The sequence below is a fragment of the Alligator mississippiensis genome, chromosome 11, assembly GCF_030867095.1.
Source record: "Alligator mississippiensis isolate rAllMis1 chromosome 11, rAllMis1, whole genome shotgun sequence".
NCBI lineage: Eukaryota > Metazoa > Chordata > Crocodylia > Alligatoridae > Alligator > Alligator mississippiensis.
The window spans coordinates 75,156,192-75,181,652 of NC_081834.1; the positions used below are offsets into that span (position 1 = coordinate 75,156,192).

Sequence of the window (25,461 nt, forward strand, 5' to 3'; positions counted from 1 at the left end):
TTCTCCTGCACCGCATGTCAATATAAAGGCTACCCACCATTTGGGCTCGTTTTTTCACACCTGTAGGTCAATAAACCTCTGTACCGAGGGTGATTTTTGCTCTAGATTTGGGAAGCCAGTTCTAATGCCAGCTTTGTGCGCACCATAACAAGCTGGGCACAAATACAGGGAGAATAGGAGACCAACACCTTATCAAAGCCCACAGAAGAATTCCTGTTCATGTCACAGGGCTTTTGCAACTGCCGGACAAAGAGTTTGGAGGGCCAAGGAGTGGTGCAGTCTATGAAGAGACAAGAGATAACACAGGACAAAGCATGCCCTGTTCAACACAATTACATACAATCATATATACAGAAAAATGTAATAACTCTGTGGGATGAACTCCCAGAGGAGATCAAGTGAATCCAGACTCCCACAATCTTCAGGAAATGTTGCAAAACTTTCTCACTTGAGATAGCATAAATGATACTCGCAATACAAATATGCTGGAGCAGCCCACCAAAACCTCCATACCTAAGCAAAGTACCCTTTACCAGAAGGGTAAAAATGCCAGATTCGTCACTGTTGTTATTGAAGGTTTTCAAGTTCTCCAGTGAGGGGTGGCAGTACACAGCTCAAACTGAAGTAGTTGAGAGGGAGAGGGAGAGGGAGAATTTGGTGAACAGGGCACAGGAGCTGCAACTGCTGGGTGAGCAGAAGGTGCAAATTGGGATCATTCACAGGCATACTGCACGGCTTAATTAATTAGCATTTGCCAAGGGCTTCAAGATCCTTGGTGGAATAGGGTGTTCAAGAGTGAAATGTGCCCCTGTGATCCTGGTTACACTTGATCCTGGTGTAATCCTTGCAGGTTGGGCACCTAAATGCCTTTGAGGATCTAGGACTACATAGGATCTTAGGAAAGTAAGTCTGGAAGGGAACTCGTAAGGTCATCTGGTCCCTTGTGCCTCTGCACAGCGGTAAGCTTCACTCTGAGAAGGAAAGGATAATAATGATTTTATCTTTAAAGTGCTTTGGAGGGATTTCATGGTTGCCAGGAATTGTTATTATTCCATCGTTACTATCTTTAAAATGCTCGATTATGGTCATTTGGGGTATTCCACAGCTGACCTCTATTTGTTTGGATTTTTTTTTCTTTTTAATTTAATTTAATCACTGGATTTTCTTTATATGTTTATGACAAAGTATACTTTGCATCCTATGGTGCAGTGGTCATCACAGGATTCACAGAATGCAGTACTTGCGTGTCAGGGAAAAGGAATAAATAAGTTTCATGGACTGGACACAAAAAAAGAAAAACTTTCAGATTTGTTAACTGGGGCTAGAAACCAGCCCTGGCAAATGAGAAACATTTGTTTTTCAACCAAAAAAAAAAAAAGAAAAAAAAAAAAAGCCTGATTCCCATTTCAAATGTTAACTTTAGAAAACCAAAGAACATCACTATTTATTTTTTTTAATTCACAGCTTAGCTTTTGTAATGCTAGAAATCAAATGCAGTACGAAAGTTTCAATGCCAGTAGCCTGAAATCAGATGTCCTTGCTTTCATTAGGTGTGCCACTGAAATGCTTCCTGATGTTTCCCAGACCCAAGGCTGCAAAAGCCTTCCCTGTTACCCAAGGAAGAATTCACAGCAGCAGGCTCTGGCCTGAGAGGTACAACTAAGTTATTTTAATGAGATTTTCTGCAAGTTCGCCATTGCAGCATAGGTAAGGGCAACGGCATACCAAGATGCATCTTACAGAGGTCTAGAGTACATTCCACTAAACCGCTCAACTTTTTCACTTATTGCACTGGTTTTGCAACATCACCCTATAGTGGTTGGTTTCCAAGAAAAAAAAATATTTGAAATGCAATACACAGAGGTGATGCAAGTGATAAGACTGGAGTGTTTGGATAGCAGGTTACATCCAAAATTAGTTTCTAATGAAATGATCAGAGCCAGCCCATGCAAGGGATGGAACAGGTCTTCTTGAGTGGCAATCTTGTTGGCTCTTCCCATGAGCCTAGTTCTATTTGTTTGTAAATGAATTGGTAGCAACTTCCAGGCTTGTAAAGTAACTTTGCATGACATCACTAGGCCACACACAGTATTCTTACCATTATTGTGTAGTCTTCTTCATCTATTAACAGACAGCAGCTTTGCAACTGTAACATTGCATTACCCCAGGCCAGGTATTAAATATTCAGATACGACAGTGCTGAACTTTGGACTGAAAATGGAAATCCCAGCCCAGCGTCTTGGGAAAAATAGCAACATCATGCACATAACAGAGCAATGACAGGGCTGGGTATGTAAGTTTTGGTTTGCTGATTCACAGCCTGATGCTGTAACTATTAGGCCAAATCGTCCCTACCTCTGCAGTGGATTGCAAAAACATGCTCAAGAGAATCACAATCATGAAGTTCGTATCAGAAAGAGAACTTCCTCAGACTTCAGGGTGAGTTGGATCCATTGTTTCACTCAGTGCTTTTCAAAATTTAGAGATGAATCTATTTTTTCCTTCAGGTACTGAGTGCTTAGATGTGTCATTTCTTTCCCCAGAGCATGTAAAGGGAGGGGAAACATAGAGACCATGAGAAGAACATTATTATTTTCCACCTGCTGAAGAACTGTAGGAGGAATTTATTTTTTCTTTGCCATTTTCTTTTAAGATTGTGCAATTAAAGGACAAGTCAGGAGATAATGTCAGGAGAAATATCACAGGCACAGGACACATTTCCTTATTTTTAGAATGGTGCAAAACTTAGCAGCTTTGTTTTGCAGGGGCTTGCACTCCCAGGTGTTTTACTTTGGGTTCCAGGTGAAAGTTGAGATGACTTGCACAATAGATGAGCCATACTAAAAACTTGAAGAAAATCTACCCCAGCTACCAAGGATGAAGTTTCTTTTTCTTTTCTGTCTTATTATTGTCACTAGTGTATTGGCTACAATTGTACCTTCTGTCAATCTTACATTAAGCAGCAGGTACAATAAAAATGTGAACCAAACAATAAATAAATAAAGCCAGCTTTTGAAGGAGATATAATACTCTGACACTACCTGCCTATGTCCATTAAAAATTGCTTGAATTATTTGGGATCAGGTATTAAGTCTGGATCTCCAAGTCTAATTTGGGCAGTTATGTGCTGCCTGCCAAAAATCCACCGTGTTTTAACTATAAACCAAATTCTTTTCTACCGTTTTTCTCCACTTCCAGGCCTAACGTGCTGCGTATCATCCCACGGGCTTCATTAACAATCGTGTCTTCCAACCAGAACTGGTTGCATTTCAGTGAAGCATGAAGTCATCCCGAAGTTAAGATATTCAAAGGCAACCAGTTTCTTGGGTGCTCAGCTTGGAACAGCTTTAAGGGACTTTTGATACGAGCACAGTGAACACCCAGCAATGGTCACCTCTCCCCACTTCTGCAAATCCTGGCATTTGCAAATCCACTAACAATATATTTTTTTTAAATAATGCTTCCATATTTTACCTGTAGTTTGTGTCATCACTCATATGCTATTCTTCTTTTACAAGACAGTTTAATGTTGTGCAGTTTGACAGATGAAGTATTTTATGCACAGCTACACAAAATAAAAGTGATTTACTTTCATTAAAACAAGGAGATGGCAAAATAAAATTTAAGGCCAGATCCTGATATTCTTATTCATGTTGAGAAGTTGCAGACTCTCTGACACTTCCCACAATAATCAGTAAAATGCCAGGAAGATGTAACCTTGCCATTGGTTGCCTTATGTGTTTGCAGTACAGAAGGAAAATTTCTGGATGGCTCATTCATTACTAAAATAGTATATCTGCTCAGAAGCAGGGAAAAAACAGAGAGTAATATCAAGGCAGCAGGCCAAGTGGTTCCTGAGCTACGGGGGGCCAGGTGGTTCCCTGCGCAGCAGTGGCGCTCCTCAGGCAGCACCCACCGCTGGCACCCGGCCCAGGTGGTCTCAGGGGCACTGCAGCTGCGGAGGAAAGCACCAGGCCCCCACACAGCTCAGGCAGGCTCCAGAGAGTTTAAAGAAAATCAGGCTCACTGCTTTTCCACGCCCCCCTTCAGTGGAGCCTGCCACTGGAAAGAATCCTGTGATCCTGGAAAGAAAGACTTTTAGGAACATAGAACTGGAAAGGATCTCCTGGGGTTGGAGTCCAATGCTGTCACAGGCAGCCTATTCATAATTTTAACATGTTTCTTCTTAAAATGAGCTGTTTTTGCTGTCACTGGGTTTGGCCAGTTGCATGTTTTGGCTTTTTTTTGCCAGGCACTGGGGCTTCCCCAGTCGATTAGGGTGCCCGGGCTGCTTGTTGTAACTATGCAGACAGCACACCTGTGGTAAAAGGCGTGAGGAGGAAATTGGGAAGAGAAGGAATGGATACAAGCTGAGATGGAGAGCTGCCCTGGAGCAGCCATTTGAAGTACATCAAAAGTGTTCTTGATCCTGCAAAACCCGGGTCACTGTGGGTCACTTCGTGCAACCTTTTCTGCTCACCACTTGCACGAAAACCTGGGTGTTCGTGTAAAACATAAAACTTTGAAGAGATACACACTGTCCTCTCCCTGTAGCAACCTACACCACCCATGATTGCTTTCTGCCATTCAGATTTGGTGCCAGGTTCTGCTGGAGGTACTGCTCAAAATGAGAAATGACAACCAAAATGATCTCTTGGTGGTCTAGGGCAGGGGTTTTCAACCTTTTTTGGTCGGTGTACCCCCGGCAGGCAGTCGAGAAGTGGGGAGTCCCCCAGTAGCTGATCAACCAGTTGGGCAGGGGTGTTCAAAACCGCGGTGAAGCGACAGCGGTGAAAACAAAAGCACCGGCAGCACGCTGGGTATAAGTGGTGCAAAGTGTTGGCGGCCCCACCCCCTGCTTCTCCATGCCACTGCTGCATACCCGCTAGAGCTTTCCTACGTACCCCCAGGGGTACGCCTACCCTTGGTTGACAACCCCTGGTCTAGGGGATGGAAGAAGAAACCCATAACAACGGAGAATCCACAGCAGTCTGCTGTCCAACATCACCAGAGGCCTTTGATTCATTAGGAAATGGTGTCTGAAATTTTCCTCGGATGTAAATTAAGGCAGAGCTACTGACCATCCCACCAGGTACCATAAGTCCGCCTAACTCTATTGAAATCCATCCTATTTTACATCATCTGAGGCTCTGCCCCAATGAAATGAAATTAACAAAAAACAAGTTCATATTCAGAGATACCAGATGATGACCAAAAGGGGCTGAAGGAATTCCTGGTACAGCTCAGCTGAAAGGAGATCTTCAAAGGATACAACTGCCTCGCTCTCACCTGGAGGTTAATGTTGAAAACTTAGTTCACAAACAAGGCAGCATCAGTGCTCTCTGTAGGGGGCTCTAGCCTTCCAGACAACTGCCCATCGACCAACTATTTTCATGACTATCAGTCTCTGCTCAAGAAACAGTCAAGGACTAGAACGACAAGGTCAGGGCTGCCTGGGCTGCAGAAGAAATCTGACAAGCAAGGAAGAGATGAGCGCCAAAAAGAGAAGAAAGCAACATAACTGAAGGCACCTGTTTTAGGGTAGTGTATACACCTGCTCTTGTTTCTAGCATCACGGTCACCCCACAAACAGGGAGAAAGCAGAACAAGTCTCTTCACAGAACAGGTCTTGCCAGCAACATAAGCAACATACAGTAGACAACACTAGGAGAAGGAAATGAGCCAAATGTTGCAAATGTTGCAAATGTATCATTTAAGGGATAGGCAAACAATTAAGGGAAGCATATAACCACTTCAATCTCCTCCCAAATCCAGGCTTTTGCACAGCATCACTAAAATGATGGCTTAACTTGTGATCACTGACTGAGAGCTGTATTCTTCATAGGAATCTTGGGGTTTCACTGAATGTCTTGACCACTAATTCCTCACTCCTTCCAGTATGAGTCAAGCTGGCTGCCAGAACTCATCGCCCAAACCATTCATCCTGCATATGTCAGTGCATAAAAACCAGACCCCAGCCTATTAATTGCTTTAGCACAGAAAAAAACTGCATGATTTTTTCAGTTTGGGTACAAGAGGCAGGCTTGCACTGAGCACTCTGTTCTAAACAGCTCTGCATTTTGTTACATGTCTGAACCTGGACCTTGTTTTGGAGGTTAGGATAACACAGGCCATTGTCCTCTTCTACTGACTGAACATGATCAGAAGATAACAACAGCCTGTTACAACTAGTAAGAGTCCTGCAGCTTAAGCAGCAAAAATTGACATTTTTAGGGCTAAAGGCTCTAAATTTACTCTTAGATTTGTCGTGGAAAACACATGCAGCAAACTTTTGGGTCAGGTCATCAGAAGCTTTATTTGGCTAGAGCTACAGCTGTAGGAGGGGCCCAAAGTGACATGGATTCACCATGCACTTGGAGGGGGCTCCCTCCCTAAACGTTAAAGCAAAAGGCTTATATACTTTTTTAACAGCCACCTACAATTCACGTGAACATATAGTGAAATTTTTTAGAAACCTAGCTGCAGTAACAGTTACAAAAACATTATTTTCCTTTCTTTATTACAAAACACTCTTTTCTTGCTGTCTCAGTAACCGCTGATTACCACTGCTGATTACATTCTTCCTCTTTTCTTAGCCCACACTTTTACACAATACCTTTTGTTTTATCTTTACAACCTTTTTTCGATCGCCTTTGCTTTTTTTACACCACAGTCCCCCCCCCTTTTGAGACTTTTGAGTCTCATCTTAGCCTTAAAATTTCAATTTCGTAAGTCCTTCGATTCCATTCTGCAGCCGTTCATTTCTACTTTCGATCTGCTCACACCTTTGCAACACCATTATTTTAGTTTTCTTTGAGATACTAGAAATGCTCTGCTTAGTTCTTTGGATGTTCATGCAGACACAACACAAAATTAGTTGTATTAGCCTAAAACTAAAATCAGGCACAAAACAGACATTATTTTTCCGAGCAAGCCTTTGAATAGTCCCCAAGGGGACCAACTGAAGTATCTTTTGGAATGAAGGAAACCTCAGCTCCTTTTGCAGCATGTGCTAGCACATAATTTACTTGCTCTTCTACTAACTGGAAAGTACTATATCACATATGTGCAACATTCTTGCCCTATTACAGGCACCCCCTTCAGAAGCTAAAACAAGAGCCAATTGGTTTTGCATAACTATTTGTCGTAACTCATCTTGGTTTTGGTCTATGGTTTTTCATAGACCAAACTATGGTCTATGAAAACTGGTTATAGCAGTTTTAGTTTCTAAGGCCAATTTTTCAACTACTTCTTGTAGTCGCAGGGTATATCTTTCCAAACAGGAGATAGCTGGGCCGGTAACTAGTGGAATTATTCCTGCTACAGAGCACTCTATTAATTTTCCCAAAGTTAAAGGATTTTTATAAGCTTCAAGGGTAGCTACCGCATTTTGTTTTTGGTCTGCTCTCTCTTTTATTTCTGTGATGCCCTTGAGGCAAGACCTTTGTTATCCTGACGGTCAGAGTTAACCAGGCAAGATAGCAGGATCCAAACCAATTTGGCAGTAGTTGATGGTAGGGTTTAGTTTCACATACCTAATAGGTTCCTCGCAGAGCCTGGTTATTTCTAAAGGAGCCGTCATACCAGTCAAGGGCTAACCGACCTCCAATAGGAGAAGGCCTCCCCAAAATGTCAGGAGATGCTGACTTTTTGGTGCCATTTCTATAGCAATGCCCTCTTAAATTAGAACATTCCCATATGGTAATAGTTGACCACTTCATTGGTTTGCAGGATATTGCGCCAGTTCCGCTAGACTGGTTATATGGGTTATATCATTCGTTAAAACTTTGGCACCATGTTCTCTCTTTGGTATGATTGTTCATCCACACCCCTTTTCCCATATCATAATGTTTGCAGCTATTATTTCCCACTGAATATTTTTTTTGCTGGGAGTAGTTGTGTACTCAACACATTTCTCCCTGTAGGTACCCTGCCATCAGGTACCTCACAGTTAAATTTATAAGGGTTAAAGGCCGTGGTATAATTGGAAATTCTGCATCATTGGTTCTGGGGATAAGTCCACAGACCCAACAAGCAGATGTGTTTAAGGCTTCAGTAATCTTTTGCAAGAATTTTAAGTATACATTTGAAGCACTTAAAGCAATTAAGCTAAACAAGATAGCAGTTATGACAAGTTTTTTAAACATGTTGGCAAGTATTGTTTGGCTTGCCTCTGCAGGCAATTCTTCAGGGTTTCGTTGTCTATTTGTTCGCCTTGAACAATAGCACTGATCTGGTTGAGGTGATGATCTTCCAAATGGAAACATGTATGTTTTCTGAGCTCGTCAGTTGGATCAGGGTGTTAGGTTCATCACTGAGATTACTATCACTTGCGCCTTGATACTCCTCACTTGCTTGAGTGAGGTCCTGAGGGTCTTTGTCCTCAGCCTCAGGGAAAGGTTTCAACTCAGCGGCCTCAGGATCCAATGGTGACACTTTCTTGCAGTGTGAGGCGTGAGCCCATGTCTGGCGACCTTGGCAATGAATGTTAGTGGTCAGAAGCACTTGAAAGGGCTTCCATCTGGGTTGAAGTGCGTTTTTCCATTGATGAACCTTTACGTAGACCCAATCTCCTGGCTCAAGGTAGTTACAAGGAACATCCGGTGGTTGAGGTGAAGCTTCTTGGACCTGTGAATGAACAGACCTAGCATACTTCATTAATGCTTTGCAATAATTTAGGACAGTTTCATCAGTAAATTGCTTGGTGTGGGGCTACAGGTGTTGTAGCCGGCATTCTCATGAGTCATGCCATGAGTATTTCATAAAGGGTTAATCCATGTTTTCTGTTGACGGTGTTTTTAATGTGCATAAGATCAATGGGCAGTGCATCGGGCTATTTGAGACCTGTTTCAGCGCAGATCTTTGAAATGCGCATTTTCAAATCTGAGTTTTTACGTTCTACAGCATCACTTGACTGTGGATGATAACTGCAGTGTAGGTGTTGCTGTATGTTGAGAAATCAATTTGCAAGTTCACAAACGGTCTCCATGGAGGGGGATGGGCTGCGGGTGTCATTTTTACCCATTGCCCAATATTGTGAGCTAAACAGATGGGACAGGAGCTGCAGTACTGTTGTGCCATAGAAGGAAAATTTGGGGCAAACCAATCCTTTTGTACTGTAGCAATCATGCCTCCCTTGCTAGTATGGGCTTCTGAATGAGTCAGACGAGCAAGGTATGGCAAAAGCTCTCTAGGTGCTACCAGGCAGCCGTCCAGGGAGTGCCATAGAGAGTCAGGGTGCAGTGAACACCCTGCACGCAGCCAGCCACCTTTTTTCCTTTTTTGTGGCCTGATCTTGAAGAAAGGTTTGAGAGGCTAGCCAGAGGAGACTGGTTTGCTGAAAAACAAACAAAAACAGAGATAGGAGCCTGTGGGCTAGAAAGGGCCACATTTCTTGCAGAACGGTCTACCAGATCATTTCCTCATGTGACATCATCAAAAGGTTTTTCATGAGCTTTACACTTAACAATAGCAGAGGGCAATTGAACAGCTTCCAAAAGTTCTTTGATATAACAACCATGACTGATTTGGGCTCCTGATGAAGTGAGGAATCCTCTTTGTTTCCAAATTTGTCCAAAATCATGAACAACACCAAATGCATACTTAGAGTCAGTATAAATGGTTGTGATTTGATTTTTTGCAAGGATGCAGGCATGTATTAGAGCAATGAGTTCAGCAACTTGAGCAGAACGAGCTTGAGGTAAGGAATAGGCTTCTAAAACAGCATACTGAGTGCATACTGCATATCCAATTTGCAGTATTATGCAGGCAACCAATTTGCCTGCATAATTTCTAAGACAGGTGTGGCGGGCCAGTAGGGGGTGCTCCTGCATTGAGCCGCCCACCTCCCTGTGCCCAACCACCTTCCAGGCTCCGAGTGCATCCCTTGGGGTGCCTCACGTCCGGCCGACCCCTTCCCTGGAGCACACCCGCTAGCCTGGGGTTCCGCTGCCACCATCCAAGGCTCTGGACTCACTTCTGGTGATCATCCAATGGGTACTAGACCCAATACAAGCACTTGGGGCACTTCCCCAAGTCAGGGGCTATTTAGGAAAGTCTCCCTTAGTCCTAAGGGGCCTCCTCGGCATAATTTAGACCCATCCCTCAATAAGTCTCCCACACCAGTCACAAAGGAGAACTTTATTCTACAGGGGGTAGGGCGGAAACAGAGTAAAAGGTAGAGCAATATCATAGAAATATTACAGGAATATCAAAGGAATCCCATAGAGCAAACCAGGGTGGCTGAGGTAGCCGTTTAAACATGCATCTGAGTTACTGAAGTTAAATATCTAATCGGATCTCTAGTAGCTTACTCACTCGCATCGTCCAGATGTGGTTGGAGGTTTCCTCTGGAGGCAGGGCACTCTTGGAGCATGCGGTGATGAGGAGAGAGCCAGTTTCAGATTCACCTGGATGACCGCATGGCTAATGGCTTTCTTCCTGGACCGGGCCCTTAAATAACCTCTCTGACCTCAGCAGCCCGGTCCAATCGAAGCTGCCAATACTGGCCACAAGCTGACCAATCTACCAAGCATCCCTGGCTACCTGGGCCCGCGCGCAGGGCCGGGCCTTTCCCCCCTGCCCAGGTGACCAGAGCATCGCCTCCCAGGCGCCAGGCTTTTGTCATGCAGACAAGGTGGGAGATCCCCGCCCTGAGGGATTCAACACCAGCCTCTTAGGCTGGTGGAGACAGATCTCTGGAGAGGGGCACCGACATTTCTGCCACAACAGGAACTATCTACAAGCAGAGCAAGGTCAGAGTTTGGGATAGGAATGTCCTTAAGGTCAGTTCGAGGGGTTAATAATTGAGTTGTGACAGATAGGCAATCATGAGGTTTACCATCAGAGGCAATTGGCAGAAGTGACGCTGGATTCAGAATTGAACAGCAATTTAAGGTTACATTTGCAGCTGACAGTAAAAGTTTCCCATATTTAGTAAGACGGGAATTGGAAAGATGCTGAGTCTGTCCCTTCAGAAAAAGAGCCATTACAGCATGAGGAACTGCAACAGTTAAAGGTTGTCCTAGAACTAGAGTATCGGCCTTTTCAACTAATAAAGTGGCAGCAGCCACTGAATGAAGACAAGGGGGAAATCCTGCAGCCACGGGATCAAGGGCAGAAATATAATACGCAATTGGGCGATGCTTCTCACCATGCAGCTGAGTAAAGTAAAGTGAGTAAAGTGACTCCTTCCCGTTCATAACAAAACAAAGTAAAAGGTTTCCTGTAATTAGGGAGTCCAAGAGTGCAATAGTGAGGGCTTGTTTAAGGGCCACAAATGCTTGCTCAGCTTCAGGAGTCCAAGGTAGGGATTCCCAAGTGATATCATGGGTCACTTGCAAGGGTTTTGTAAAAGCAGCATAACCCAGGATCCACTGTCTACAATAACCCGTTGCACCTAGGAATCCCCTCATCTGTTTTCTAGTCATAGATTTGGGAATGCCAAGGATAGCTTTAGTTCTACCAGACGAAAGGTGGCATTCTTCTGCTGAAATATCATGCCCCAAATAGCTTACAGAGCTGTAGTTTAGATTTTGAGGCTTTGTGACCCTTCTGAGCTCAGGCCATAAGGAGTATCAAAGTATCTTGCTTACAAGCCTCCAAAGTGGGTGAGGCTAACAACAGATTATCAACATACTGAACAATGGTGGACCTCCCCTTTGAATGTGATAGAATCTAAATCCTTCTTTAGGATCTGGGAAAACAGAGTGGGAGATTCTGTATATCCCTGAGGGAGTCTTGTCCAGGTATATTGGAGTCCTCAATAAGCAAATGCAAATATATACTGGCTATCCTCATGAACAGGGATAGAGAAAAAAGCAGAACAAAGGTCTACTACTGTAAAATAAGCAGGGTCAGAAGGGATACAGGAAAGAACAGTAGCAGGGTTAGGGAAAGCGGGTAAAACAGCAGCATTTACAGCTCAGAGGTCTTGTACAAAACGATACATATCTTAACAGGTAGGTGTGTTGAAAGGGATTACCCTTGCTCAAGGAGTGAAGAAATAACAGGCTTAATTCCCTCTTCAGCCTCCTTCTAGATAGAGTACTGCGGAACACGAGGAAGTGGCTTGGCAGGGTTTAAATATACATTGGTTCAGCACTCAGCATGTGCCCCACTTCATTTGCATGGGTGGACCACAGCTGTGGAGGTACCCGTGCCAACAGTTCCTCTTGCAAGATCAGAGTACTCCTGAGTTAGCACAGCCACAAGCTCGGTTTCCCTATGTTCCCGGAACATAGGGAAATGTTTCAAGGTAAAAACCCTCTGGGTTACAATAAATCATGCATCCCAGTTTACACAGCAAATCCTTTCCAAGAAGGTTGACAGGAGCACAGGGACTAAGAAGAAAGGCATGATTTTCAGACAAAAGGCCAATAGAGATAGAGACCGGTTCAGAGACAGGATGTGGGATAGGTTGTCCATACCAACAGCATTTACAGTTTCAGCAGAATGAGGTAGGCAAGGAAATTCAGCAGCCTTTAGCATGGAGCGGGAAGCTCCGGTGTCAACAAGACAGGAGACAGGTTTACCAGAAATAAGGCATTCAACAAACGGACCAGATTGGTCAGTAGCAAGCAAAGGAATGATAATGTTACTGTCCCTCAGGCTGTCCTATTCAACACTGGGAAAATTGACAGGCAGAGGAGGTGGGGGCTGGGGTCTGGGTCCTTGGCCAGGGTGGTTGGGACACTCTGATTTCCAATGCCCTTCTTGCTTACAATAGTGACATTGGTTTCCATAGCCTCTCCCATATTCACCTGGGCCTCCCCTTTCTCGGCCACATCCCCATCCTCTTCCTCTGCCTGGACCTTGCAACTGAGAAATCTGTAAGGCCATTAACTTGAACTCGGCATTGTCTTTGGACCGATCCAATTTGTTATAAAAATGGTTAGCTGCAGCAAGGACTTCAGTTAAATCTTTAGTTTCCCAGCCGATAATTACTGTTTGATTTTTATCTTAGGTTTAAGTCCTTGAACAAAAGCAGCTACGATAGCTTGCTTAGCATTTTCAACTAAATCCATTCCTGAATATCATTCAAATGTCTGTTTGAGGCGTTCTAAATAGTCACTAGGGTGTTCGTTTTTATTTTGCTTACAAGTATTTATCTTGGTCCAGTCTGCCCTCTTCGGGCAGATTGTAAGAATTGCCTGAACTAAAGCTTTTCTTTTGTCAATAAAGTCTTGGCCAGTTCCTGGGTCTTTGGTTGGCCATGAACAGGAAGTATAGACGTGCTTCCTGTTTCTTTGGGCAAAATGGCTTATAAAAGTTACTCTATATCTGCCCATGTCGGATTATAACAGTTTGTAATTCTTCTTGAAATTTTTCTGGATCCTCCCTGATTTTAGGGAATTTCTGGGTTAGATTGTAAAGATCACCTGGTGTCCAGGGTCCATGCACAGTTATTATATTTGTTCCATTCGTGCCAATGCCTGGCATTTGTCTTAATGAATAAACCTGTGCACTACTATATCTAAGATTAATAGAGGATCTCTCCAGGCCCCAATTCCTCTTTTTGAGAGTTGGAGCAGCAGGAGCGGTAGTTGAGTCTGGACTAACAGACTCTGTGGGTAATACAGTCTCAAGCTGATGAGTCACTAGCCTGGGCTGCAGCCTGATGTTGAACCGGTTGATGTGGGAGTCCTAAAAGAGCAGGATTTGAACAGAAATCAAGGATGTCTTCTGCTGGTTCTGGTGGGGGCGCCCCAAGCAAAGCTGGATACAGTGGAGCGGTGGCCGGCGTATAATTTGGGAAAGCAGCCAATTTCTCCCGAACAGCTTTTAACTGCTGTTTCAATTTTTCCTCAGAATCTTTTACACTTCTAGTTTGATATTCTTGGCCTCTTGGACATCTCATCATACCAATAAAAGGACGCGTCCCACTGATTTTGTGACGTCTTAGATCTTCGGGACTCTAAAGCCCCCCCGTAACATTTATCTTGATCAAATGTTCCTTCCTGTGGAAATTGCTTCACGGGATTATCCCTAGTATACCGGTTCCACTTATCCAGATACTTGCAAGTCTCTGGAGAATAGTGTATAGTGTATAAAAAAGTATGCTGGAGTCCCCTTATGGGGGACTGAAACTGGTTTCAACTGACCTATCCCCATTTTCAATCACACAGGAATACACAGGAAAGGCTTATTTAGGACATCCGGGCCATACAGTGCCTGCCTCACGATTTTTTACCACCCAGACAAAAGGCTTCTGACCCGACACCGGCTCATACAATGAAAGCAGGGAGGGAAACAAAAGGGATCTTTTCACTCCTGCTCTTGACAGAAGCTACTGGGACAAGGGGTTTGGAAAAGACAAATCATTCAGACGCCTGTCCACTAGGTCACAAGGTTTCAGCTGGGCCCCCTTGCTTTCGACGCTACCTTATTAGAATTGGGGCGGCTAGACCCAGCCTTAGTCCCAGACCTGGTCAGTGGCTCATTTTTCTAAAAACACACACACACACACACACACACACACACACACATTCAGTCAGCCAGACCCCCTCTCCCACACCCTTCAGGAAAGGGGTGATGCTCGCTTTTCCCAGCTTGTTCCTGATTGGTGGACTGTCTCCACCAATCAGAAGTAAGCCTTCTTGAGCCCCAGGACACACTGGAGCTCAGTTGGGCAAGTCTGTCACACCAGTATGAGAACTAAGGGAAGACATATTATTCTTTATTTGTTTACAGTGTCATGTTTATATCTACCAATGAAACCCCGGTAAAGAGAATTGCTGGACTCAATTTTGAGTCCAATACAATCAGGAATCTCCTAGGTCCCTATGATCATTTCAGACAGGTAGTGAAACTCAGAATCCAGTTGCAATCATGCTTTTAACAGGAAATGCTTTCTGATTATAGTGATATATTAGTCTGCCAACAATAGAGAACAAAGCCATGAAACATTTCTCGTTTGATATTCACAGAGCAGCTGCAATGAGGTGTTCTGCATCTGTGCAGCTCTTCCTCAGGTTGGGTACCAGAAAGAGAATGAAGCAAGCAGGCACAAGAGGCTGGCCTCCTCCAGCTCCCCTTGAAACATTTATGGCCATGGTTTCAGAAGATCTCAGCAACTATTGGCAGGTCTTTGGAGAAAGTAACTGCTTATTTAGGTGTGTAAGTGGAAGCTGTGATCCCTTTAGGATCTGGTCTTACATGCCAATTTACTGGCTCAACACCCAGTACAGATACCAAAAACACTCTCTAAACCCATTTACAAGTTGGGCTCCATTTGAACCTCAGTTGGCGGGCACTAAGTAAAGACAGAACCATATATATTCCACATTTAAAGCAGAAAATGGGCCAAGAAGAATTCCACTCTGGATGAAGTTACTGTTCAAGGTCAGGTTCATGGCTGCTTCAGAGATTAAAGACCAGGTCTGTGGAAAAGTCACGCAAATAGGTTTCACTATATCCAATAAACCAAGAAGATCACAACTGCATGAGCCTGTTCATGTAGGCTCCATAAAGAAAGCTCTCTATACAGACACACACATCCATCCATCTAACTCCAGCAGTGCTCAGTTTCTACCTGTGGATAGTTAGGCAGAAGGCAGGGCAGGGCAGCACCTTGTAGGCTCACCAGTTAAAAATACAAAGCTAACTATAGAGGGGTCTTTTTCCTATAGGTAGGTAGTTACGAAATAAAGTATCTGTGCTCAGGGAAATGTAGCCTAATTCCTGGGGTTTCTATTACCTCTACCCAGCGACGGGGAACCAGACTCCCATGATTGCCTTCAAGTTGCAGCATTTTCAGACAAACCCAGGGCAGATCTCAGTGACTTACCCTTAAACAACCCTGACTTGATTTTTTATGTAGATAGCTCTTCAAAAATAGTCAACAGAGTCAGAAAAATGGGTTATGCAGTAGTAACTCCATTTGAAGTGCTTGAAGCTAAACCACTGCCTGGACAGTTGAGCACGCAGGCGGCCGAACTTACTGCCCTTACACGAGCTTGTCAATTAGCATCGGGCCACTCTGTAAATATTTGGACTGATTCTAAGTATGCCTTCAGAATCTGTCATGCCACTGGACAATTGTGGAAACAGAGAGAATTTATGACAGCCTCTGGAACTAAAATATCAAATGCCAAACAAGTCCATAATCTCCTACACGCTATAATGTCGCCAAAAGCTATAGCTGTAATGCATTGCCCAACCCATGCCAAAAAGGGAGATCAAGTCTCAAAAGGCAATGCCCTGGCCAATGCAGCGGCCCAGATAGCAGCCCTACAGCCACTATCCGCCCTAGCCTTCCAAACTCAAATTCCTCAGTCAAAGGCATATTTGAGAATTAGAACCAAAAATGTATGAGTCTGCACCGCCTTTAGAACAATAAAAATGAAAAGCGGCAGGAGTCACCTGTGAAAAAGATGAAATATGGCGATTGCCAGACAAAAGGATAGTGCTACCTAAAGTAGCCCTTAGACCTTATCTACAACAACTCCATCAAAGCGAGCATTTAAGTTGTGAAAAACTTGCCGCTATCACTAATAGACTGTTCTATGCACCCGGAGTCTACCAGGAAGCAAAAAGGCTTTTAGAACACTGCAGTATATGCAAAAAGTTTAATATCAAAGGGGACAAATCAGGACCCCCCGGAGCCCACCCCTGGGCTTATACTCCCTTTGAAAGACTAAAAATAGATTTTGCCTAAAGACAATGGGTACAAAAACCTCCTAGTAATCATTGACCCACTCACGGGGTGGGTAAAAGCCAGAAGAGCTACAGCACAACAAGTAGTAAAAATACTCCTTAATGAAATTATACCCAGGTTTGGCCCACCACGTATCATTGAAAGCGATCAAGGATCACATTTTACTGCTAACATAAATAAAACACTGACCAGCTGCCTAGAAATAGAATGGAAATCCCATACCCCTTAGCACCCAGAAAGCTCAGGACAAGTAGAAAGAATGAATCAGACCCTAAAACAAAAGATTAGAAAGCTTTGCACTGAGAGTGGGTTGAAATGGACTAAGGCTCTTCCACTGGCTCTTATGTCCATCAGAACTACCCCTAGGGGAAGACTAAAGCTCAGCCCTTACGAGCTGCTGTTTGGACACCCTGTCTCCCAACATTCCCCTTTATTACCGGCTCACACTTCCTTTCTTTTCGGCAATGAAGAACTCACCTCTTATGTTTTATCTCTACAGTCTCAGTTAAAATAGGTATGCTGCTTTAAGACAACCCTTACCTTCCGATGTTCCAGGACATCGCGCCCAGCCTCTCCAGGTGTACGTAAAAACTTGAAAACGGTCTCCTCTTAAATCTAGGGGGCAAGGACCTTATCAAGTCCTCCTCACTTCCCCCACCACCGTGAAGGTAACAAAAAACGACAACTGGATTCATTATACTCATACAAAGAAGTCAGAAGTTTCACCAGAGCTCAGGATCGGCTCCAACGCAAGCTTCCCCGACTTGGAAAAGGAGAAGCCAGAAGAAGACAACTGCGGACTTCGCGGGAGCACCACTTGTCTACCTGACCGCGACAAGGGTAGACCAGAAGCAGATGAAACACCAAATGGTTCCACTTTCAGGCATAAAACTCAAACTAACCAAAATTTATCAATAAACTGTCACCCTTTTGGGATACTGCCAAACCCAAAGAAAAAAGCCGAGTTTTAAGTGCGGACACCTTCAAAACCAAACATTTCAAATCTGTTACCTGTCCTAAAAAGGCTGTTGTGGAAAAAACACGCTGTAATATCTGGAATCAGGTCAGGTAGAAACTTTATTTCGATAGCTATCGGAGAGAAATAGTCAAAGAGAAGATTGCCCCTGGCTCTCTGCCTTACAACAAGGGCAATTAAACTTTTATAAATTCAAGACAAAGGGTTTCCTAACTAGCTTTTCCTGCCTCTGTTTTCTGTCCTTCAAGAAAGCTTTAACGGTCGTCTTCCTCTTATCTAAGGAATCTCTCTCTCCCCCCTGATGCCTCAGCTATCCTTTGCTTCCACAGAGTAATTACCAGAGCTGCAGGGTTGCTTATATTATTCGTAATCATTTTGACTATAATATGGATTTTATAACCATAATATTCTTAATTTTTCTCTTTCTCAAAGGCGTGAGTTCTAACACCAGTTGCTGTAAATGCCAGAACTCAAAAAGGGGCTGGGCGAGCTCCACAGTACATGTAAGTCAACATGGCTCACTGGTACCCCCCGTCACAGTGCTGTCAGGTACCGGAGGTTGTAGTAGATAGCTCTGGAGTAGAGTATTGTGTAAAACCTAAACACCCAATTTACCAACGCTTTGCAAAGAGGGCCCATATTTCCAAAACTGAAGTTCACTTTCAATTTGTTGAAAACTCTCCGCCAGCCTCACCTACTACTCTTAGCCCACCTACATCCAGTAGCAACCGTTATCTCCGTCTAATAACAACGTTTACTGTGTTTATATTACATGTTTACTGTGTTTATATTACACACGCTGCTAAAGCAGAAACCTGCAGTAACTGCTGGGCATGTAGCCATCTCCCTCTCCACGCTCAAGGAGGGATCCCTATGATTCCTATCCCCTTGGGACCAGTAGAATCACTCCTAAATCCATCTTGTGACCCCAATCTCCTTAACAAAACTTGGGCAAAAAAATAAACAAGAGTACTACTTAGTTGTGCCAGTCGTTGGAAATTGGTGCTTCTACATAAACTGTTCAGCAAGTTACTGCATAAATTTAAGTACTAGCATATGTCTTCATTATTATACTTATTCTACTGGAGGAGATTGGCGTAATAATCATACACCTACTTTTTGCAGCTCTTACAATAATTTTTACAGCAAAAAAAAACTTAACCAATGGCATTAATCCTGAATGTAAACCTGTCCCTAATTTAAAGAATACCCTGTGCTATTGTTCATACCATGATACCTTCCGGGGACATTGCTACTTCAATAGAACTGCAAATCCTTCCTTTAAATCAAAAGGTGAGTGAGGAGTGCTAGGATTGGGAAATGGTGGCCGTATACCTCCCAAGTATTCAGGCCTCACCGCTTTAGAAGGGCAATACTGGGTCTGTGGCTCCCATGCCTACTATAAAATTCCCGCCAAAGGAAATGGTATCTGCTATCCAGCAATGCTAAAACCCTCTACGTCCTTCGCCACGCACCTTCCGTGGGGCAGGTGCCAAACAAGAGAGATTTGCAAGAAAGCCGTGATATAGTAAACAAATATCAAACAACTCCACTTACTAAAGGAACAATGCTAGCGTGTTCCCTTGCAGGAATACTCCCAGGAATAGGCACTGTGTGTCTTAGAAAATTTACATTACGCCTCCAAGCTGTAATAAAAATCATGGCTCACAAATTCAGTGAAGGCCATAAAGAACTTTCAAAAGCTGTCGCAGCTTTAGCTGACACTCAAGAAAAACTCTGACAAATGGTAATTCAAAATCACATAGCCCTTAATTTCCTCCTCGCTGCTCAAGGAGAGGCATGCGCAGTCATCGGACCGGAATGTTGCGTATGGAATAACAGCTCTTTCACCATATTTCAAACACACCTCAATGTTGCAGCTGTCCATATCCAAAACGCCGAAGATATAACTAAAATCCCCAAAGACACATCTCTTAGCTGGCTTACTAATTGGTTCCCTTCCCTTACGGGATGGCTTAGACCTTTTGTATTAAGTATAATCGGAATAGTTATAACTGTAGTTTGCCTGTTACGCTGTTTTCAGTGTTTGTGTTCTTTGGGGCAACAGTATATGCAAAGGCAAGTAAAAATGTATGGTCACTTTGTACAAATATCCGGCAACAATCATCAAAACCTAACCCCACAGGAATCTGAATACTTAAAAGTGTGTTCCAAAACTCCCTCTGGAAGTTTGGAACAAAGGGGGGACTGTGATGGGCAAGTTTATTATTACCCTGAAATAAAATAGTTTTCTGATAGCATACTGTTAGGTTAACAATAATTTAGATTATTGAGAAGTATTAGATTTGCAGCTGAATACAAGGCATGACCTGTGGCCTAGCAATGCTGCTGACTACAAGGCAGAATGATAGCTAGGCCAGCCATTTTAACTGTGCCAACCATTTTCTGAGGGAAAAATAAGTAAATCTGTATAAGTCTGTGCACTGGAAACCAGTTACAGCATGGAACTAAAAAAGATAAAGAGGGGCCCAGAGAAAGGAGCAGAGGATAGCACCGCTGAAAACAGAAAACAGATTGAAATGTAAAAGATAACATGTAACCGTTACTTAATTTCTGCTTTTGGAAAAGTACTAGCTATAATAGATAAATGTAATGTTACTATGACAATTTGTGAAGCACCATATAAGGAGATGATGACCATAAGTATTGCTTATGTGCTGACCCTGTAGTCTTACCTTATTGTAAAAGTATAAAAGAATGCCCCACCCTTTAGTGGGGGCCATTTTGCCTCTTTGCTGCCTTATGGTCATTTGCTTGAGCAAATAAACTGCAGTAAAAGCCTTTACCCCTGTTGCCTAGTTCCTATGCAGCTAAACAACGAACTCCAGGGAGTTTTCTCCCACAACAATGGGAGAAACAGCTCAGCTGTTTTGAAACAGCTCAGCAACTATTGGCAGGTCTTTGGAGAAACTAACTGCTTATTTAGGTGTGTAAGTGGAACCTGTGATCCTTTGAAGATCCTTTGAAGCAGAAAATGGGCCAAAAAGAATTCCACTCTGGATGAGGTTACTGTTCAAGTTCAGGTTCATGGCTACTTCAGAGATTAAAGCCCAGGTCTGTGGAAAAGTCACGCAAATAGGTTTCACTGTATTCAATAAACCAAGGAGATCACAACTGCATGAGCATGAGTTCATGTAGGGGCATCCATAAAGAAAGCTCTCTATACAGACACACACATCCATCCATCTAACTCCAGCAGTGCTCAGTTTCTACCTGTGGATAGTTAGGCAGAAGGCAGGGCAGGGCGGCACCTTGTAGGCTCACCAGTTAAAAATACAAAGCTAACTATAGAGGGGTCTTTTTCCTATAGGTAGGTAGTTAAGAAATAAAGTATCTGTGGATGGTGCTCAGGGAAATGTAGCCTAACCCCTGGGGTTTGTAGGATCACTAAAACCTGTACAGCACTAGAAAGCACAAACCTCAGGAAGTTTTCAACTGCTCCTACCCTGCCCTGGCTAAAAATAAATGGAGTTTTTCAGATTTGGTCCAGCTCTAATACAAATGAACACAAACATATACAAAATGTTGTAAAAATAAAACTCCGAAGTAGTGATTGCTCCAGGCTCTCTTTTGTCCTCTTAGTTCTTGGGCTACTGGATTAAAGAAAGCATATACACTTTACTGTTAAGAAGGGTGTCTTCTGCAGTATACAAGCAATTGGAAATATAAACATAGCCCTCCAATCCACCCATTAGTCTTTTTAATGATTCTGAACCACAACCACCCTGAGATGACATCTCATTCTCTCTGTGTTGGAGCCACAGAAGCTCAGCAGAATCCTGATATCTTTGGCCTTTTATTAAACTGAAGCCTGGATAGACGTGAGCACTAAAGGAAAAGGATTATAGGGGGTTATTCAGTGCTGTAAGAGAAAGAAAATCCCTGTCTCTCTGCCAGATGCATTAAACTACAGATCTCACAATTGCGTAGAATTATCACTGGCATTCAATCTATGCTAATTCAATCACGTCCAAGGAACAGTGATTTAACCCAGAACCCTTTCCCAATGTCATTCAACAGAGAGGTGTTCCTATTCCCCACTCATGCTATATTATGATAGGTATTATTTAAAATGTATTATTAATATTCATTCAACAAAATGAGAGTAACGAGGGGGTATTTATGACATAGCTGAGGAGGGCTGTTTTGACATATCTGGTTACAGTTTTCTTTTTCTTACAGAGACATTATTTTCTCATGTACATTAGCACTACTAATGGAAACAGTGCAAAAGCTAATTGGGATGTTTTAATGCGAATGCTAACTGTAAACACACAATTTCACCCATCAGTTGAAATGCAAAGCTGCCTCCCTACCCTGTGCCACCTTCAATCCCTAAGATTTCTGGAAAGTAACAGTTCACTTTCACCGATTAAAAACAAAAAAAATAATTCTTACATAGTATACAATTAGAGTTTGGAACATAGAGCCACAATACATCACTGGGGCAAAGAGATGTTCAGCATTACCAAAGATTTAGATGGATGGTGTGAACATCTGCAGTTACAATATTAAGAATTAAAATATGTTTTAAAGCCAATACTGTCTAGATCTTAAATTGTATATTTGCTTTGTAGGTCCTCAAGGCTTTAACCTAAGGTCAGGATAATAACAGAAGAGGAAATCAAGGAACAGAAAGGTGAAATGACTTCTCTGAGGAAAGTCAAGAAAGGCAGCAGGACCTAGACTGGAACCAATATCTCCAATGAGGGAAGGGAAGGGGAGAAATAAACAACTGTAGCTCAATTTTTTGGGGAAGGCTATAAATCTTCATGGTACAGGGCCCACACTAAACTAAAACTGAAGCGGGTTAGGAAGAATCTCTCCCAGTGAACAGACATTTCCATAACACGTAGCATCATATTTTACATTTTCCTCTTACGAGTCTAAGAAACAGGCAGACTACTAGACTAGATAGATCACCGGCCTGATCTAATATGGCAATTTCTATATGCCTAAGGGTGCGGGGGGAATAAAACTTTCTGGTACAACTCACTCCAAGGAAAAATCTAGACAGCTCTAAAAATTTGAAATTAAAACATAAAAATTACAAGAACCTAATTTCCCTCCCTCCCCCACGTTGTGATATGATTTTATGTGCAGCATTAAAAGCACAATGTGAGTTATCATTTAAAGGCTTACTTGAAAGATGCCATACGCTTAGATGCAGGCAACAAAATATAGGAATCTTGATGGATGAAGTAGGTTTATATCCATTCTAATTATATTCATAATACACTCATTTGAAATACCATAGGTATTATTTAGATGAACGTTACGCATTCTGTCTAAAATAAATTGAAATAACAATATAATGCAGAGCTGAAAAATATACTCTGTGCAAGTACTGTATCTCATTGACAAGTACTTTAAAAAAAAAGCCTAAGTAATGAAAATTACTGCTAGAAAAATCCAAGTGTTCCAATCCTAGATTTTATGGGGGCAATAAAAAATGACAAAGCAGCTCTAGTTAAGCTAGACTGATGAAGTGATATACTGCAAGAAAGGCATTTAAGGTTGTATTGAAGCAGATTTAAAGTTGATATATAGCAAGTACAATAATTCTGCTGCATACTAAATAGAGCTTGAATGGAATTTTATAAAAGTGTAGACAAGCTAGTGTGGACATGCACCACAAAATTGTAAGCCAAACAAAAACAAAAATCTCTTCTTTGCCTCGCCAAAGAATTTGGATGAAATCAACACGACTTTTCATCCATCAAATAGGGTGCATCATTGTAATCTCTGTTTGGTTTTTTAAATTTTATTTTATTAACAGGATTTCAGAATGACCAACCTTTTTTTAAAATGTATTTTAGTTCTTCACTTTCTTTCATTGTAAAATAAAGGAAGATTTTGTGTTAAAAAATAATGGTATTCTAATGGAAAGCCATAACAGCAGTGCAGAATGTAGGCAGGATCACAGGATCTGGATTTGTGATCTGCATTTATTATTATATGACTTTGGCCAAGTCACTTTTCCTTTCAAGGACCTTTCCCCTCCTGGGCTTGTTTGCCCTTATGTATACTCCATTGAGAAGGAACTTTCTATTACTATACAGTTGGACGGTATCCAGCACAATGGGGCCTTCCTTCTCCTTCTCCATCATCAAGGTGCCACTGTAATATAAATAAGAATAAGAATAAGGACTGAGTAATAGGTCACCACTGTGGTCCTTTGTGCTGGTCAGAATGATACTAAGTGGCCAGAAAAATCCTCCAAATGTAGTAGCTGAGGTTTCCATCACTGAGGCTTCCATATCATCTTCCTTGGGTACTCTGTGGGAAGGATGCTACAGGGAGAGGGGAGCACTTATCTAACAGAACAATTCCCTTGGGGTAACTCTGACTGATAGTAGTTAGAGAAGACTGGTGACTGATCAACCCCAGGCCAGGAAAAGCATCTGTGCAGTCATTTAGCCTCCCTCCCATTTAGTTGCCCAAAGCACGATCATATGCTGGGTCGCTGCACATAAGCAAACAGCCAATAGAAAAAAATTCCAATAGGCAGCACTTAAGAATGTAGAGAATAGCTGCTGGATTTATTGGACCAAAAAAAGATGTTGTGCCCTGCAAATGGCTTCCTCTGCCAGCTCTTAACAGACACAGATGAGAAAGGAGCCACAGGACAGTTAGAAAAGTGTGTTATTTGTAACAGCCTGAATTTTGATGCCAAAGATGAGACTTTACATTCAACTTCTACTGCTAGACAGGATGAAATGGAGCAATGAAAATATGTTGTGTTTGTGCACGACAATTGAACAGTGACTCAAAACAACTGACATCAATGCCACATTCTCTATGTGGCTTGTGCAGATTTCTAACAGTATACCAGGCTTCTGCATTTCTTATACTGCATTGAATAAAAGGGTCTACCACAGCTTCCCCGTTAGGAATGAACAAATACTTCCCACAAAAGTCAGTTGATCTATTCAATACTGATTTAATAGAAATCAGTAGACTGAGGTACAGAGAGCCATTCAAATAGTTTTTATTGGAGCTATAAAAGTTATTTCTATTAAAGAGGTTCAGCTTCCAGAGATCTCTCACTTCAGGCAAATCTGATTTAGGATTTTCCAAGGTAAAACTGACAGTAGGGAGGATGCCAGCAGTATACCCATGAACCATTTAGGCTCCAACTGTTAGTAGTTTTAGTTGATCTGGTGGTGCTGTACCCATAGACCTTGTTTTACTCAGAGGGGGGTGAGGGTTTTACTATATACCAGTACAAACCACAGCGTTCCAAGGACGGGTTCATCCATGCAAAGAGTGCCCAGCTGAACTATAGAGGTGCAGAGAGAAAGGCAGCTCTCAGGTCTAACTCATGGCACTTTACAGCAAGTGCCATGAGTTAGACTGATCCTCCTGGTGCAAAACATTAGCACACCCTCCCATTGGGTCAGGAGGGTGTGCTAATTGAGTTTCAAGATACAGGAAGAGAGGCTGCATCTCTGCAGCCTCTTCCCCTAGCTCTTCCTCCCCCAACCCATGCCCCCGCGTGGCAGGGGAGGGAGGTCTTGTCTGGGGTTTTGCAAGCCATGCTGGAATGGGGGGAGGGGCTTCAATCCACCCCCCCCCCCACCCTCCAGTGCCAACTGGGCAACCCCCAGAATGAGCTCCCTCTGATCCCTTACCTGACTTCCATTCTGAAAACAGCACTGAGGGTTGGGCTGGGTTGTGTCAGCTGAGCCCTGCTCCCAGTGTGCACAGACAGAAGTTAATGAATGTGCTCCACTTTGGAGCACCTTCATCTGAACCCTCATGTAATGAGCGTTCAGATTGTCACAGGATCAGACACTTTTAAAGC

At 42.9% G+C, this 25,461-nt stretch overlaps 1 long non-coding RNA gene across 2 annotated transcripts in view; it reads left to right on the forward strand.

Moving 5' to 3' along the window:
- LOC132243962 (uncharacterized) overlaps positions 1–3,658 on the forward strand; it is a 67,530-nt gene extending 63,872 nt beyond the window's left edge. For both annotated transcript variants that reach the window (XR_009455525.1, XR_009455524.1), the window contains exons 4-5: positions 1,551–1,653; positions 3,199–3,658. This is a non-coding gene — a long non-coding RNA (uncharacterized LOC132243962). The remainder of the gene's footprint in view (positions 1–1,550; positions 1,654–3,198) is intronic.
- Positions 3,659–25,461: the final 21,803 nt, after the last annotated feature.